The sequence below is a fragment of the Anarhichas minor genome, unplaced genomic scaffold (assembly GCF_050575085.1).
Source record: "Anarhichas minor isolate MPS153535 unplaced genomic scaffold, ASM5057508v1 ptg000033l, whole genome shotgun sequence".
NCBI classification, from domain to species: Eukaryota; Metazoa; Chordata; class Actinopteri; order Perciformes; family Anarhichadidae; genus Anarhichas; species Anarhichas minor.
This window is the reverse complement of record NW_027466479.1, coordinates 10773901-10789171: the sequence shown is the minus strand read 5'-3', so window position 1 is coordinate 10789171 and position 15271 is coordinate 10773901. Positions and strand designations below refer to the sequence as shown.

Genomic DNA, 15271 nt, shown 5'->3' with positions numbered 1-15271 from the left:
GCAAATGACAGAGAGCATTCTAACTACTACATGTCAGATGTGTTATATTTACGAGTTGCATCATGTCTGACATCAGGCAGATCTTTAACTCTAGATGATGATGATGTTGATGATTTTAGGTGTTGTTTATGTTTTAAACCTGTCATAGGTCTAGAAAAACAGCTGTTTTCTGGTTATAAAGCTTCAGTCTCAGTTGAGCGACACATCATTTTTTTTTAACATCAGGAAACGTCACCCATTGCTTCTGTCTCTTCAGTTTCTGCCCGTGTTTTCGTATACCAGTTCTTCCTAAAATTAGGCTTCAGAAACCAAATCATGTAGTCAGTATGGATGTTCATACACAGGGAGAAGCAGAAGGAGATCCAGAAGCTGACAGCTCCATTTGGGTGCGCTTTGTTGCTGATAAGTATGGTGCTACACAATGAAATTATGGCTGTCACCCAAGAATCTTAACCTGCCTGAACTGCAGGGGAAGATCAGAGAGATCAAGACAGATGTGTTTATGCCTTTGGAGGCAGGGTTCACCACCCAAGATAGTTATGCAGCCATGGCATGAGTGTGTTTCAGCAGTGGAGCCGGTTTACAGACCACAACTGCAATGAGGTTTCAATAGACTTTCATTTACTTTGTCTTCTTTTAAGGAGTGAGAGCAAAAGAGAGCAACAGCACGCCTTCTGTACATTTTGTCCACATTGTGATTGGAGTCCTTTGGTGTTTGTCTTTAACAGTCTAATTCATTTAATGCATTGAATGCAAGAAAGACTGTGGATATACACATGTGACTTTGTTTACTGATCTGAAAATAATATACATATTTTACTAGTTGGGGAGTGTAGAACAGTAAGTGTTATATTCACATAAATATCCATTATCCAGTGAAATCAATTCCTTGTTCAACCCAAAGGTTCTGTTTTGGGTCTGTTTATTTATTTTTATGCAGGACAACCCCTCCCAAATCCCAAATTAGTCAATTTGGATTTCTTACGTTTTTTTGAGGGATGGGTTGTCACTTAATATCCCCAATCATTTTCTACATAAAGGGTTTTAATAAGGTCGGATGAAAAGGTCAAAAAAAGCATGTATTATTTTCACACATACAGTGTTGAAGGCTTGTGAGAGCCCCAAACAGCAGGAAATAAAGAGTTAAGAAAATCAACGATGGAAGATGTACTCAGATTACTTACCGACAAATATAGATATCACACTTTAAAAATACTTCATTATAAATAAAGGTCTCGGATTCAATAGTGTAATAACATTTGTGCAATAGGCCACTTATTAAGCCTTGTTGCTGGTGAAGAGGGAGCTAATTTAATCTTATCTATCATAATTATTGTTGTTTTTATTGTCTTGTTGTTATCGTTGCTGCAGTCTATTTATCGTCATCATGCACACACTCTCTTGGTATGTACTGGCAAGAGGGTGTATTGTTCATATTCTTGTTCATCATGTCCCTGCTGCAATCTTGCAGTACATTGTCCTTTTTTGTTTGTTTGTTATTTATTAATGTTGTTTTGTTCCGTTTCTATATTTATTGTTGTATATTTATTGTTGTAGCCCAAGTCTTGTGTATGATGAATGTTTTGAATCAGAAAAGTAACATTTCCCTCTAAAATATAAAGGAGAGGTATAAGGATAAAATGGATGCACTCAAGTTAAGTACAAGTACCTCAACATTGTAACCGAATAAACGTACTTAGCTACTACTTTCTGTCTCTGAATATGTTTTACGGTATTCACCTTTAAAACAGCCTCTCTGCACCTTTTCGCACTGCCGCTGTTGCTCCGCCCCTTTATGCAAAGTAGCCGTGACGTCGACGGAAGTCAGCGTTATTCTTCTTCTTCCGACAGCTATTCCTTTAAAGGCGTATTTAAAGCCCTGGCTTCAGTTGCAGCAGTAACGGACAACCTATGCAACAAAAGCTGCTGCAGAGACGAGCGACTGTCCGACCGCTCAGCGGACACCAACACGGAGCCAGCGGCTGACACAACCCGGCGAGGTGAGCTCTATGTCCGGGCAAAACACCGGCGAAGACAGGCGACGGATATTAAACATTTTGTACCCGAGGTTGGTGTGCTCCGGCAGGCGGAATACACAGCATCTCAGGTTGCTGCTGCAGAGCGAGCAGCAGCAGCAGGAGGAGGAGGAGGGGGAGGGGAGGAGGAGGAGGGGGTGGAGAGGCATTTACAGTAGTTTGTGTAGGCCCGTGTCAAAAACAAAAAAAAGAGAGGCTGGAGCTGCAGACAGCCTGGCACAGGTCAGGTTGCACAATTAGGTTGCTCTGGTTATAAAGTGTTTATAAGTAGGAGTTCTACATAAAGCAGGTTTTAAAAAGACAGAAGAGGCTCAAGGTTGCAGTTTGGACAATAAACTAAGCTTAATTTCTTTCATCGCTGCAGCTTTCGCAATTAACCAGGGAGGTGCAGTTGACTAATAACACACCTATGACTGTGTGTCAGCAAAACAAAAAAGCTAGGTATCTTTTTGTTCTTTTGCATCCTGGGCTTGGCAGCATACCGATTAAAAATACAATTAGAGGAGTTCCCTGCTTTTGTCATCAACTATTCATCATCGGTTCATCATCGGTGGCTGTTGGTGCGTTTCAGTGTCAACATTGGGTGTTTTTGTGCCCTCAGCCTTCAGTTAAGGCTTTAATATGAACAAAAGTCATTTTGTCATTTGGCTGAAATGATTAGTCGATCAATCGATGCACCATCCGAATGTTTCAGTGTCCGATACCTGGGCTTTGTGAACCGGCCGATACCGAGTACCGGGTATCAGTGTTTCAATAAGAAGCTGTCTCACTGTGTGAAGGTGACTGGGGTCATTCTGTCATGTGTGAAGCAACAGCATCGGGCTTCATTTAAACATGGCCTCCCGAACTTTGCAAAACAAAATGTGACAAATAAATACATGGGAATAAATGTACAGCATTTTTGTTTATTAGAATAATGGTATCCAAAACCAGATCGCCTCATTGTCACCGATTCCCGATTCAGATATTCGAGTGCATCTCTAAAACATTATAATTATATGAATTAATTAATCATTAGAGTAGTTTTTTTTAAGCAGACCAAAACTATTGTTGGTTATTTAATGTGTCTCAGATCTTTGGGATTTAGGCTGTTGGTCGAAAAAGCAATTTCAGTTTGAAACGGTAACATAAAAAGTGTTATTACAGTCGTATAAATGTCGTATAAAACGTACTTAGCTACTACTTTCTGTCTCTGAATATGTTTTACGGTATTCATCTTTAAAACAGCCTCTCTGCACCTTTTCGCACTGCCGCTGTTGCTCCGCCCCTTTATGCAAAGTAGCCGTGACGTCGACGGAAGTCAGCGTTATTCTTCTTCTTCCGACAGCTATTCCTTTAAAGGCGTATTTAAAGCCCTGGCTTCAGTTGCAGCAGTAACGGACAACCTATGCAACAAAAGCTGCTGCAGAGACGAGCGACTGTCCGACCGCTCAGCGGACACCAACACGGAGCCAGCGGCTGACACAACCCGGCGAGGTGAGCTCTATGTCCGGGCAAAACACCGGCGAAGACAGGCGACGGATATTAAACATTTTGTACCCGAGGTTGGTGTGCTCCGGCAGGCGGAATACACAGCATCTCAGGTTGCTGCTGCAGAGCGAGCAGCAGCAGCAGGAGGAGGAGGAGGGGGAGGGGAGGAGGAGGAGGGGGTGGAGAGGCATTTACAGTAGTTTGTGTAGGCCCGTGTCAAAAACAAAAAAAAGAGAGGCTGGAGCTGCAGACAGCCTGGCACAGGTCAGGTTGCACAATTAGGTTGCTCTGGTTATAAAGTGTTTATAAGTAGGAGTTCTACATAAAGCAGGTTTTAAAAAGACAGAAGAGGCTCAAGGTTGCAGTTTGGACAATAAACTAAGCTTAATTTCTTTCATCGCTGCAGCTTTCGCAATTAACCAGGGAGGTGCAGTTGACTAATAACACACCTATGACTGTGTGTCAGCAAAACAAAAAAGCTAGGTATCTTTTTGTTCTTTTGCATCCTGGGCTTGGCAGCATACCGATTAAAAATACAATTAGAGGAGTTCCCTGCTTTTGTCATCAACTATTCATCATCGGTTCATCATCGGTGGCTGTCGGTGCGTTTCAGTGTCAACATTGGGTGTTTTTGTGCCCTCAGCCTTCAGTTAAGGCTTTAATATGAACAAAAGTCATTTTGGGCTGAAATGATTAGTCGATCAATCGATGCACCATCCGAATGTTTCAGTGTCCGATACCTGGGCTTTGTGAACCGGCCGATACCGAGTACCGGGTATCAGTGTTTCAATAAGAAGCTGTCTCACTGTGTGAAGGTGACTGGGGTCATTCTGTCATGTGTGAAGCAACAGCATCGGGCTTCATTTAAACATGGCCTCCCGAACTTTGCAAAACAAAATGTGACAAATAAATACATGGGAATAAATGTACAGCATTTTTGTTTATTAGAATAATGGTATCCAAAACCAGATCGCCTCATTGTCACCGATTCCCGATTCAGATATTCGAGTGCATCTCTAAAACATTATAATTATATGAATTAATTAATCATTAGAGTAGTTTTTTTTAAGCAGACCAAAACTATTGTTGGTTATTTAATGTGTCTCAGATCTTTGGGATTTAGGCTGTTGGTCGAAAAAGCAATTTCAGTTTGAAACGGTAACATAAAAAGTGTTATTACAGTCGTATAAATGTCTCCTCTGCTAGTTTGCTTTGAGAACACCACAAATAGTGTTTTATTTCCCTTTAATCTTTAATATACATCCTTTTTGATACTATTTACATGCTGCTTGAAGGATCATTCTACACACTTTTCTGTGATTCAGTGTACTATTTAGTATCTGCGCTGGACAGCTGCAGCTCCGTCCAGATACTGGTGCAAAAAGGCAGCGTGATGGGAGAGAGACTTTGCGTTTAGTGTTTTGCTGGTTTGTGTGTGTGTGTGTGTGTTCTGATTTATTGGCAGCCACTGATTTATTTTCATGCTTGTGTGCGTGAGAGGGTCAGAGCGGACGTGTGCATTTGCTGTGGTGTCTGGTGCTGTATCGATCCAACGTACTGTAGCCTACAGTATGTTGTCGCTCTGCCTTCCCTGACTTCACCCGATTTCTACTTCTTATTCTATTTCATGGCTTTTACGTTTTACATTTTTGTTTTTTATTTGGTTATTGCTGCGTTTTTAGTTGCCAATATGTGATGTAGTATGTAACTTTGTTTTGATAAGTGCTTAATAAAGGTAATATATCATATTATTGTATTAAAACCTGACTAACTGTGTCTGCTTGGTATTGTGTGTGTTCAGGTACGACTGCAGGGCTGAAAAATTGCAGCGTGGACCAAATTGTCAACGTCTCGGCGACATTTATGACGCTTTCAAGGCCTTTTGGTGAGTCTCGCATACACAAACACTAAAGAGATAACATCTTTTTTAATTTGATTCACTCCTAACACTTAACACAAGTCCTCCTTCTGTCTGTTGTTTTGCTGTTTGGTTTAGTCAATCTGCACAAAAACACAACGAAGATCTAAAAAGAGAGATGTAAATATCCAACAGATGCATCTTCCTCTGTTTTCCTTTAAGTCTGATGTGTTTCTCTTCTGGTGAAAAACCACAGCCAGCACGCGCAGACAAACAAAACTGAATAGAAAGTGCAGTGTGTGTGATGATCTGATGGTTTGGATCCAGCTGATGGGATTCGCGCAGACACTTTCACAACTGTTCACGCCGTTTCCTTAAAAATCGCCCTCTCTTTGTGTCAGCCCCTTGCTTTTCGACATGTCATGCGACGCAGTCGTGCCTGAGACCGGCAGGTTCAGCTGAAGTGAAAGCGACCGACTTCCTCTTCAGGAAATGTTCGCTGACTATCATCTGGTGCTGACTCAGCGGCGGGTTATTACCAACAACATGTAACCAGACACAATTGGTCACGAGCATACGGTCACATGAACACACACACACTCATGAACTTAACTGTGCATTCAACAGATGGCTCCATATGCATACATTCACAGAGAAAGGCTTTTGATCATCTGCCCACATACATGTATTTTAATATTTTGCATGCAGAACTGTCAATAATGTCTTCGTACGCTCATAGAAAGGGTCATAACTGCAGGTTCCCTCCATGTATTACACGCACTATGCTGCCTGCAAGTCCAACAAAACACACACACACAAACACACTCTACCGTTATGATGGACAAGTAGGGACGCAACTGAATTGTAAACAATTTTGTGCGGGAGCTTCACTTTGGAAAAATTGATGTTTAAGAGGTCGAATTGTGGCTCACAAAACGCATCACATTCCAAACTGACTTGTTGTAAGAATGCTGTTAAATAGTGTGCTATGTGCCAACACCAGTATGCTCCCCGTGGCTCCAGATCTGTTTGTTCAATGGTTTCCACACAGCATGACGGAGCTTGAGAGTCTCGGTGGGAGCCCACGCAACTGGCACCCTGCTGCACAGAGATTTTAAACTCTTGTCATGCAACCTCCTCGTCACTAGAGTCCTCACTCACACTCTGCTGGCAGAGCTGTCCGGTGAAGGCCGCAATGCCACACAAAATCTCCAAAATGAACATGGAGGAAACATGGAGTGATACTGAGATCAGTTCATTAAATTAACTGAAAGCTTGCAGGACAACATTTTAAGATGTTACTGGCCGTGACCAAAAACAGCATGGACAAGTTTGATTTAGTTTGAAGTGTTCCTATCTAACACTGTACCTTTTTTTTTCTATTTGCCTTTCTCTGTCCAACACACACACACACACACACACACACACACACACACACACACACACAGCTGGCTTTGTATCCTGAGCCCTGATCCTGTGTGTAGATAATCCACTTCCTACTGCTGTGAAGTTTTTGTGCACAAACCTGAGAAAGAGAGAGGAAAGAAAAGATTGAGCGAGTTTATTTTCCCACCTCTGATCAGAGAGCAAGACTGTGTGTGTGTGTGTGTGTGTGTGTGTGTGCGTGTGTGTGTGCGTGTGTGTGCGTGTGTGTGTGTGTGTGTGTGTGTGTGTGTGGTCTCACTTACATCAGGGCCATCAATAGCCTCCCTTATCTCTATCAGATCTTACACACACACACACACACACGTGTTGCTGCTATAAATGTTGTTGTTTTGTTTGTAGACACAGCATTCAGCATTCAAAGACCAAAGGCCTTCACCAAGTCTGGTAGGTTGTTTACTTCTCTAGGTGGGTAAAAAACGGCATACATCTTAACTTGAGCTCTTAGCTTTGCTGAGTGATCCTCTCTGAACTTTCTCCTCTAACAGCAGGCTAACATCGATATCTAGGAAAAAGAGGACGGTTTGATTCATCAGCGGTTCAATAGATACAGTATGTGTGATTGTGCGTTGGTTGGTTGGGAATCTGCAGGCAGTTGTTTGTTTGTGTGTAGACTATCAGGAGCACTTCCTGCATGACTGGTTGGTTGTCTAGTGGTGGTGGATGGTTATCAAAGTCAATATCAGATGGCTGTACTGTATTTAGCTTTGAGTTGGGGGACATGCTCTCAGTAGCCAGAGAGACTGTCAATAACACAAAATGTCTTCTAAGAATAGAGACTTTCCACTTTGTTTGCTGGCTCTCCTGTCAGATCTGCTCCGCCCCGTCTTGTCGGCCATTTCTCTCTCTTTTTTCTGACCGTTTCTTTCTTCTCTTGTCTTCTTATTTCCAATTTTGGCTTCAGCTCCAGTGTTGCAAGCCTCTTCTATCCTGCAGTTAGTGGTTTGAACTTGTCACAAAGAAAGCCGTGTAAGTGCAAAGATGCGTTAAACTTCTTCTTTTTTTTTCATCAAACTTTAATCGGACCCACATACACTAGGAATAATCAGTTGAATTGGAAAGAAGAAGCTGGTAGTGTGTCACCATTAACTTCTTAAAAACACCTCTGGTGTCAAATTTAAACATTCTAGTTTACACTGTCCTCTTTATATTCCTCCCCATCATTTAGTGTCAAATATACTGTTGAAGGTTTTGAGGTGTGAAATCCTCTTTATAGATCTAATCATCACATGTGAAGAAACACTTTTGTTCACCTCCAAAGCAGGAATGCAGCCAGACTAAACAAGCCAGCAGCAGTGAGAACATTGCAAGTATAATCACCTAATTAGAATAAAGGAGCAGTAAATCCGATTGCCTTGCTCAAGGTCACCATTTAGCGTTTTGCCTGCCATGCCGAGATTTGGACCAGCAGCCCAAATGTCTCAGCACAGCTCGTAAAATCCTTCCCTATTGCACTTTGAAACTTACAAAAAAAAAGGCAGCAGAAGTTACGGCAATGGTCAGATGAGCTCAGATAGCGTGAAAAGCTTGAACAAATTTGGCCTCACCACACGTTTGGAGCCACTTGGCCTCTGCAGCCTGTTGTTACTTTTAATAACCCGTCAGTTGTGAAACATCTGCACTTTGAGCCAATTTTTCAGTCATTAAAGTTCTGTCTCTAAGTTTTTTGTTTTGTTTTTTTTGTCCAAAGTCATTTTACCCTGAAGGAGAAATGTCAGTTGTAAATCAAACAATGAAACTTGTCTCTTTGGGGTTTTGTCCAATCGCCATTCCCATCTTCTCTGACTCACCCTGTCCCTGGACAAACTGATGTCCCGCTTGCCAATTAAATGACCAAAGAGCTGAGCGGGTGTCAGAGATGACCGCACTCGTATCTCTGTGTCGTAGTTGAAGCTGACCTTTTTGGATTGTTGGTGTGTGTTATGCATGACCTATCCGACGTGGCATTTTACCGAGATCTATTTATTTTTGCTGTGTAGTAGATGTTTGGCAGTAAAGCAGATTTTCAGACCAATTTCAACTATTGATTACTTTCATTTTGTTTAAATGACTTAACAATTGGCTCAACAAAATGTCAGCGAAAAGGGAAAAACGTGTATCACAGTTTCCCGTTGCCAAAGGTGACCTCTTCAAATTTCTTGTTTTGTCTGAAAACTTAAAAATCCAAAGATATTTAATTTAATACCGCAGAAAGATATTCACATTCGAGAGACCGAAACGAATGGATTGCAGACAGACCGGTAGCCCAGTATCTAGGTGTGACAGTAATGTCAATAACACTGTTAGTAATACTGCAGTCAAAGTAATGGACACGCACACACGTTTGAGATGACTGTATAGACCCTTTAATTATATACAAACCAAACCTTTATTATGCAACTCAGTGTCAGGTGTCAGTTGTTTGTGCTGTGAAACATCTGATTCTCTTTCATTCTCTGTGTCCGTGTGTCTTGTTGTTATGCAGTTGTGTTGTTTCTTTCGTGGGTTCGAGTCCAGCCAGAGTGACGTTTTACTGCGGCCTCCCAAAAATGAGGATTTGCACGCTCATAAAGCACTTTGGTTTAAACGGTCCACCACCTGTTGTTAGGCTGTGTTTGTAAGGGTCCAGTTATTGGTTTGTAACGCAATATTTTGATTGTTTTGTGCTCTCGCCAGTTTTTGGTAAAAAAAATCCATTATGATGGAGAGTCACCACAGCCTGCCTGATGCCAGATTTGATCATAAAACATGTTGCAGATCATGTTGCTGCAAATGTTTTCAAACATGATTCTGAGTTAAACATGACAACAAGTCACTCGACTCCTTACTTTTTTAATTGTTACTTCTCATATCGTGTTTTATTTTCGGGGTGGTGTGCCTAAACTAAAACTATTTTAAATATTTTCAAGGATCTATGACGTTGTTGGACTTCATGATTGTTTGGTAGACGCCATATTTTCTTTTCAGTACCCTGCCGTGCATTAGGGGGGGAATATCTCTACCTAAAGTATTGATGTACTACCGATACTAAGCCTTGTTTTTGGTATTTATATTAACATCAATAGCATCAATAACCATATTCATCACATCACATTTTCAACCACCGAATGAATTCTAATGTTCGAAAGATAACAATAGTTGTAGGTAAAGTTTCAATTAATGAAAACAACGTACCTGCTTTTTCACTCGTGAGTTTTACTTTTTTTAACTCGAGGTGTTCAGCGTGCTCCTGCAAAAAAACCCGAGAAGTGCATAGAGGGGACTTGCTTGACTCATTGATAACGATTACAAAAAGCTCCCCGGGGTGCTTCGAGCTCTGTCTGATCGGGGGTTCAGGGCAGGTAAGGCCTTCGCCATCCTTGGAAAAAAAACGAAAAATAAATAAAATCAGACACCGTTCGTTTGCAGGAGTGCGAGCTGCAGGTTTGCTGCGATTGTTGGACACAGTTCGGTTTGTATCGTAACCGAAGCTAAATTTGTTCCATGTATACCAATCCACATTCCTGACCTGCTCTGAAAGAAACAACATGTGAGGAGAGGAACTAAACTAAACACAAACAAGGGACAAAACTAGACTTTCGTCCCTTGTCCCATTGCAACAATAACTTATTTTATTACTGATGGGCGGGATTTGTTTTCACCAACTTGACAACAGGAAGTTATGAAGAACAAGATGTTCGTCTGTGGTTAAAGCAGTGCCAATGCTACCAAATGCTGCACTAAAAAGTGAATTCTAATGTTACTGTGTTAATAATATGAAGATTTAATTCTGTGTCATATAATCCCTTCTGCTGGGCCAGTTTGTTTGCATGATAATTGACATGTTTGTTGTTGTTGATGCAAAAAAACCCTGTGTGTCAAGCAGTTTGATGCTGTTGATGTAAGTTGGCCTTTATCAGCATCAAGCATGTGTGTATGCATGAGGAGCGTGTGTGCGTGCGTGCGTGTGTGTGTGTGTGTGTGTGTCAGCTCTACAGTGGAATATTCCATTAGACGTGTGGCCGAGGTTCAAACTTGTCTCGTGTGATCCTCAGCAGTCCTATTCTGTCAGTTCTGTCAGAATTCTATTGGCTTGTTGCCAAACAATATGTGTTAATTAGTGAGGCGTGAACTGTCTAAAGGACAGGTTTAGGGTTACATTTTGATCGGAGAGAGGCAAAACTATAGACTGTGACAGACTGGGGATGCACTGGTACCGATACTGATATCGGGCCGATACTTATAGCTGGATCGGGTACTGATGACAATGGGGCCGATCAATTCTATTCTACGTTTGTATAGAATATACATTATATAATGACATTTTAATTCCTGTTCAGGTTTCGATCACTTTGTCGCTGCGTTAAAACGGTCCTCACAAATGTAAATCCTGTTAATTTAGCAGATTATGGTCTATGATTTTATTAGTAAATAACAATTTTGTGAATTTATTTACATTATGTTTTACAAAGTTTGTAAAGCAATGTTTGAGTCAAGTCTGATGTTGCCTTACACATAAAACAATGATCCCAGTCACTTCCACACAGGGAGGCATACAGCTTATTTAATAAACACTGGTATCAGATCGATACTCTGTATCGACCCAAAGTCAAGGTCTCGGTATCGGAACTGAAAAGGTTTGATGGGTGCTTCCCTCTGGCAGACTGTGCTTGGTCTCACTGATGGCTGGAAAGAAGAAGAAACACACCCACAAATGGCGAGATACATCAAGTAGATCTATTTCACCTCCTTACACACTCCTCTAGTTTCTCTGTATCTCTTGTTGTTTGTCTTGCTGCGCCGTTGTGGGTTAAAACCTCAGGAGGCTGTACGGGGCGATAGCCACACACACACACATATGCACAGTCTCTCTAAAAGGGGGCAGGCCCCCTGGGTCAGAGAGACAGGATGCACGTGGGAGGTGCAGTAATGTGATGTTGGGTAGGGGGTACTGTAGTCAGAGGGGGCACAGATGAGGTTTGAGTTTGTGAGTTACACACACCCACACGCACACACGCACACACACACACACACACACGCACACACACACACACACACACACACATTGTACACACATTTTAAATTCGCGCGCGTGTGTGGGGTGAGGGTGACACTCAGCCAGTAACGTGACTCCGGTGTAGAGGTAGGCCAAGGCTGCTGTCAGCAGCTTGTCAAAACCTCACTGTAACCAGCTTCAGACATTCAGACCTGCAGCAGTTACCACAGCGTCTTTAGCATGCTAGTTGTGCAATAAAAAAAATAGTTTATGGGTCAGCAGATTATGTAAAGATGACACGAGAAACTACATTGACATCAGCTGTCTAGACGGGCTCTGATCAACAAGGCAGTGGATTTAAATAACGGTGTGTGAATGACCTCCACAGACGGGACAGTCTACTGTTGCTTACAAACTAATAATGTTGTCTTTCTGAGAAGGCTCTGGTCACCTTTTGAGTGCGAGCTAACCTGTTAGCCCTTGCTAAAAATAAACACTAGGATGACTGAGCTATTACTGGCTGCAAAGCTAGCTGACACGGCACACAGCAGGGTCCTCGCCTCCTTCTCCTCATCTCTGCACTGGCCGCGTCTTTCTCCAACAGGCTTTGCAACACCATAAAAATAGGCCCGAGCCACATTCAGAAGGCTTCAGGTGTCATAATAGACACACCCCCATTGGTTGTCAGTGTGAGGGGAAATCATATATGTTTAAACAAATACACACACTACAGTGGCATCCAGACTGGATGGATGCCAATGCTGGTTTTGATACTGATGAGGTTTCAAATTCATAACAATATGCATAGACTGGGTTCATGCCGTATATTTGTACTCTAATGCTCTAATGAAGCATTACTGGAAGGCTTAGACTAGTTGGAAAACCAGACGTTATCATTTGTCCATTATTCCAAGACGGTTCTGTCTCCTGTTTTAGTCAACCAAACAGTGAAAGTCATCGTCAAAGTTATGGGATTTCATTTCCCTGTTTGCAGCCATTTTGCCACTTGTTTTTCTTTGTCCTTTTCGTGGAAGATATCGTAGCAGTGAGACATTTTTTGCCAGTGGTTGAAAACCAGCATGAAAAGCAGAAACGTTTCTTTTTACACCATTTATTTTTTTTGATTAAAGAGTTTCAGTTGATATTTTAAAAAAATAGATTATACACTTGATCTCACAAAGGTATTTAGAATAACGCACTGCTCAAGTGTTCATACTGGGAAGTTGCTTCACATGAAGTTATAGAAGTCTCGTTCTTAATGTAAGTCTACAGGAAATAGTCTTTTTGGGCCTCATGGCATCGTGTGACGGACTTTGAAATTGTGATTCCACCGTTTGGCCGGTATGTCAAATTTGCTGCAAATCCCAGCGCTGTTTTTTTTTTTTTTTTGTTTTTTTTGCTCTTCACTTATTATGGCTAGATTGACTTGATCAACCTGCCGGCAGAGTTCACTATTGTCCTTGAATGCCTTCAGAGTTGTCACTCCCAGTCACAAACTATGTGGTCGTGGTGCCGTCTTGTCATATTATCAGCCATGATGACCACAGGGAGCGAAGACATTTACCCTGCATATTGAGAGGAGACAGCTGTGAGGTTCAGGTGAAGTTATAGAGCTGTCAGTGGGAGGTTCTCCTAAATGTTTTGATATCTACACGCTGGTGTGTGTGTGAGAGAGAGAGAGAGAGAGAGAGAGCACGTATGTGAACAGCAGGTATGTTATGTCATACCAGCCAGTACAGTGATATAAGCCCTGTGTTATGGAGTAAGGGATTTGTCATTGACGGTAGTGCATGTTGATGCACATGTGCCCCCCCCCCCCCCCCCCTGTACTCTCTGCACTGCAGCAGCAATGCACCATAATGCACACGTCCTCTCTCTCTCTCTCTCACTCTCTCACTCACTCATCCCTGCCATCTGCCTCCCAAAGCTGGGAATATGGTTATTTTTCATGGGAATATCACCAACAGCATGACAATGTTTGTGTGCATGTGTTGCTTTGCAGTTAGCAGCCGGTGTGTTTACATTGTTGTCTGTGGGTGTAGATGGACACTGTCTTCTGTGCTGCTGTGTGTGAGTGAGTGAGTGCCTCTCCAGAAATAGGTGATGTCACGTCTAGCACAGGAGCACAGGAAACATGCAAACCATTTTACAATTCAAGTCACTGCTTCGACACTATGTGCCGTACAACACCAGGCCTGCTACAGGCGAGAGACACGTCTGCTTACTTTATGTTACCTGTAACATGTAAGGGAGATGATGGGAGAAGAAGAAAGATGGAGAGGGTTGATGAAGTGGGAAAGGCTGAGCTTGCCCTGGTTTCATGCCGGGGTCGCAGGCAATCTTGGCACCACAATAAACACTGACTAAAATAGACCTGGGTTACGTGTGTTTGCAGATTCAGAAAGCGTGTGTGCGTGTTGATCTGCGAGAAACGACACACTCTTAATTTGCCCTTGGACTTTACAGACATCTTCTACATCTAGTTACTTACTTACTTTATTTAAATTATTTAGCCTCCATCCTGCTCAGAACAACTGAATGGTGCTGCACGATTTTTATGATCTATATCATTATATCTGTCACAGTTGTTCTCAACTGTGTTTGATAATGCAGTTGGGGGAATGGATTGTATCACCACATGGGTTTAGCCTCAGTGTTGTCACCAAAACGTTTCTCAAGAGAGGTTTGAGGCTTCCAGTTTGGCTTTTCTAATTAAGAAAATTCTGCTACAGACTATGAATCCTCCACACCAGACTCCAACTACAACAAACAAACAACAACGTAATAATAATACCACATTATGCTTATTTAGAATAACAATATTGACCATCATTTATCCAATCTATTTGAAAAACAGTTAACCTCTGGAAGCTCGTTCCATGCTTTTACAGCACAAAGTGTGAAGAAGTTTTTTCCCTTTTTAAGAGACACTTGTTGTCGTTGTTGTTAGCACTTTGTGAAACATCTTGTTCGGGTGCTTTGGTACATCGTGTTCTCTCCCTCACAGTTGGGGGAGGTTATGTGGTCGTCCTCTCATTTAAAGTACTTTAGATTTTTAATTAGTATGTATTCGTGATCTATATGTCTTACTATAAAGGTGTGTGTGTTTGTGTGTGAAATATTCAAAACCATATTGAGTGCATCATGAATGTTAATGGGGGGACATGTGAGAGCTCTGAAAATGGCGAGGAGCGATGAACCAGAAAAAGTAAGAAATGGGCGGAGATACAAATATTTTCAACATCTGCCCTCTTCGATCTGTCTGTCTCTTCTCGCTCTTCATCTCTCCTTCTCTTCCTCTTCCTAACTGCTCTTCCTCTATTTCACCTTCCACCTGTTCAAACCTTCCATCCTTTCCTCCTTCTTTTCCTCATCTCTTTACCTCCCCCCTCTCTCTTTCTCTCTCTCTCTCTCTCATTAAGTTTTCTTTCTAAATCTCACCCCAAGAGGCTTGATGAGGGTCTTAGCACTGTTATGTGTGTGTGTGTGTCGTTCACGTGGCAAGCATCA

General features: G+C 42.0%; 1 protein-coding gene across 2 annotated transcripts in view; it reads left to right on the top strand.

The window, feature by feature from the left end:
* The first annotated feature begins 1842 nt into the window (after positions 1-1842).
* The window catches only part of slc45a4a (solute carrier family 45 member 4a), a 44588-nt gene continuing 31159 nt past the window's right edge, over positions 1843-15271 (top strand). The window contains exons 1-4 of one of the 2 annotated variants that reach the window (XM_076105442.1): positions 1843-2000; positions 3364-3512; positions 5308-5391; positions 7150-7194. The gene's annotated coding sequence lies outside the window, so the exon portion shown is untranslated. The remainder of the gene's footprint in view (positions 2001-3363; positions 3513-5307; positions 5392-7149; positions 7195-15271) is intronic. The other variant, XM_076105443.1, reaches the window with a different exon arrangement.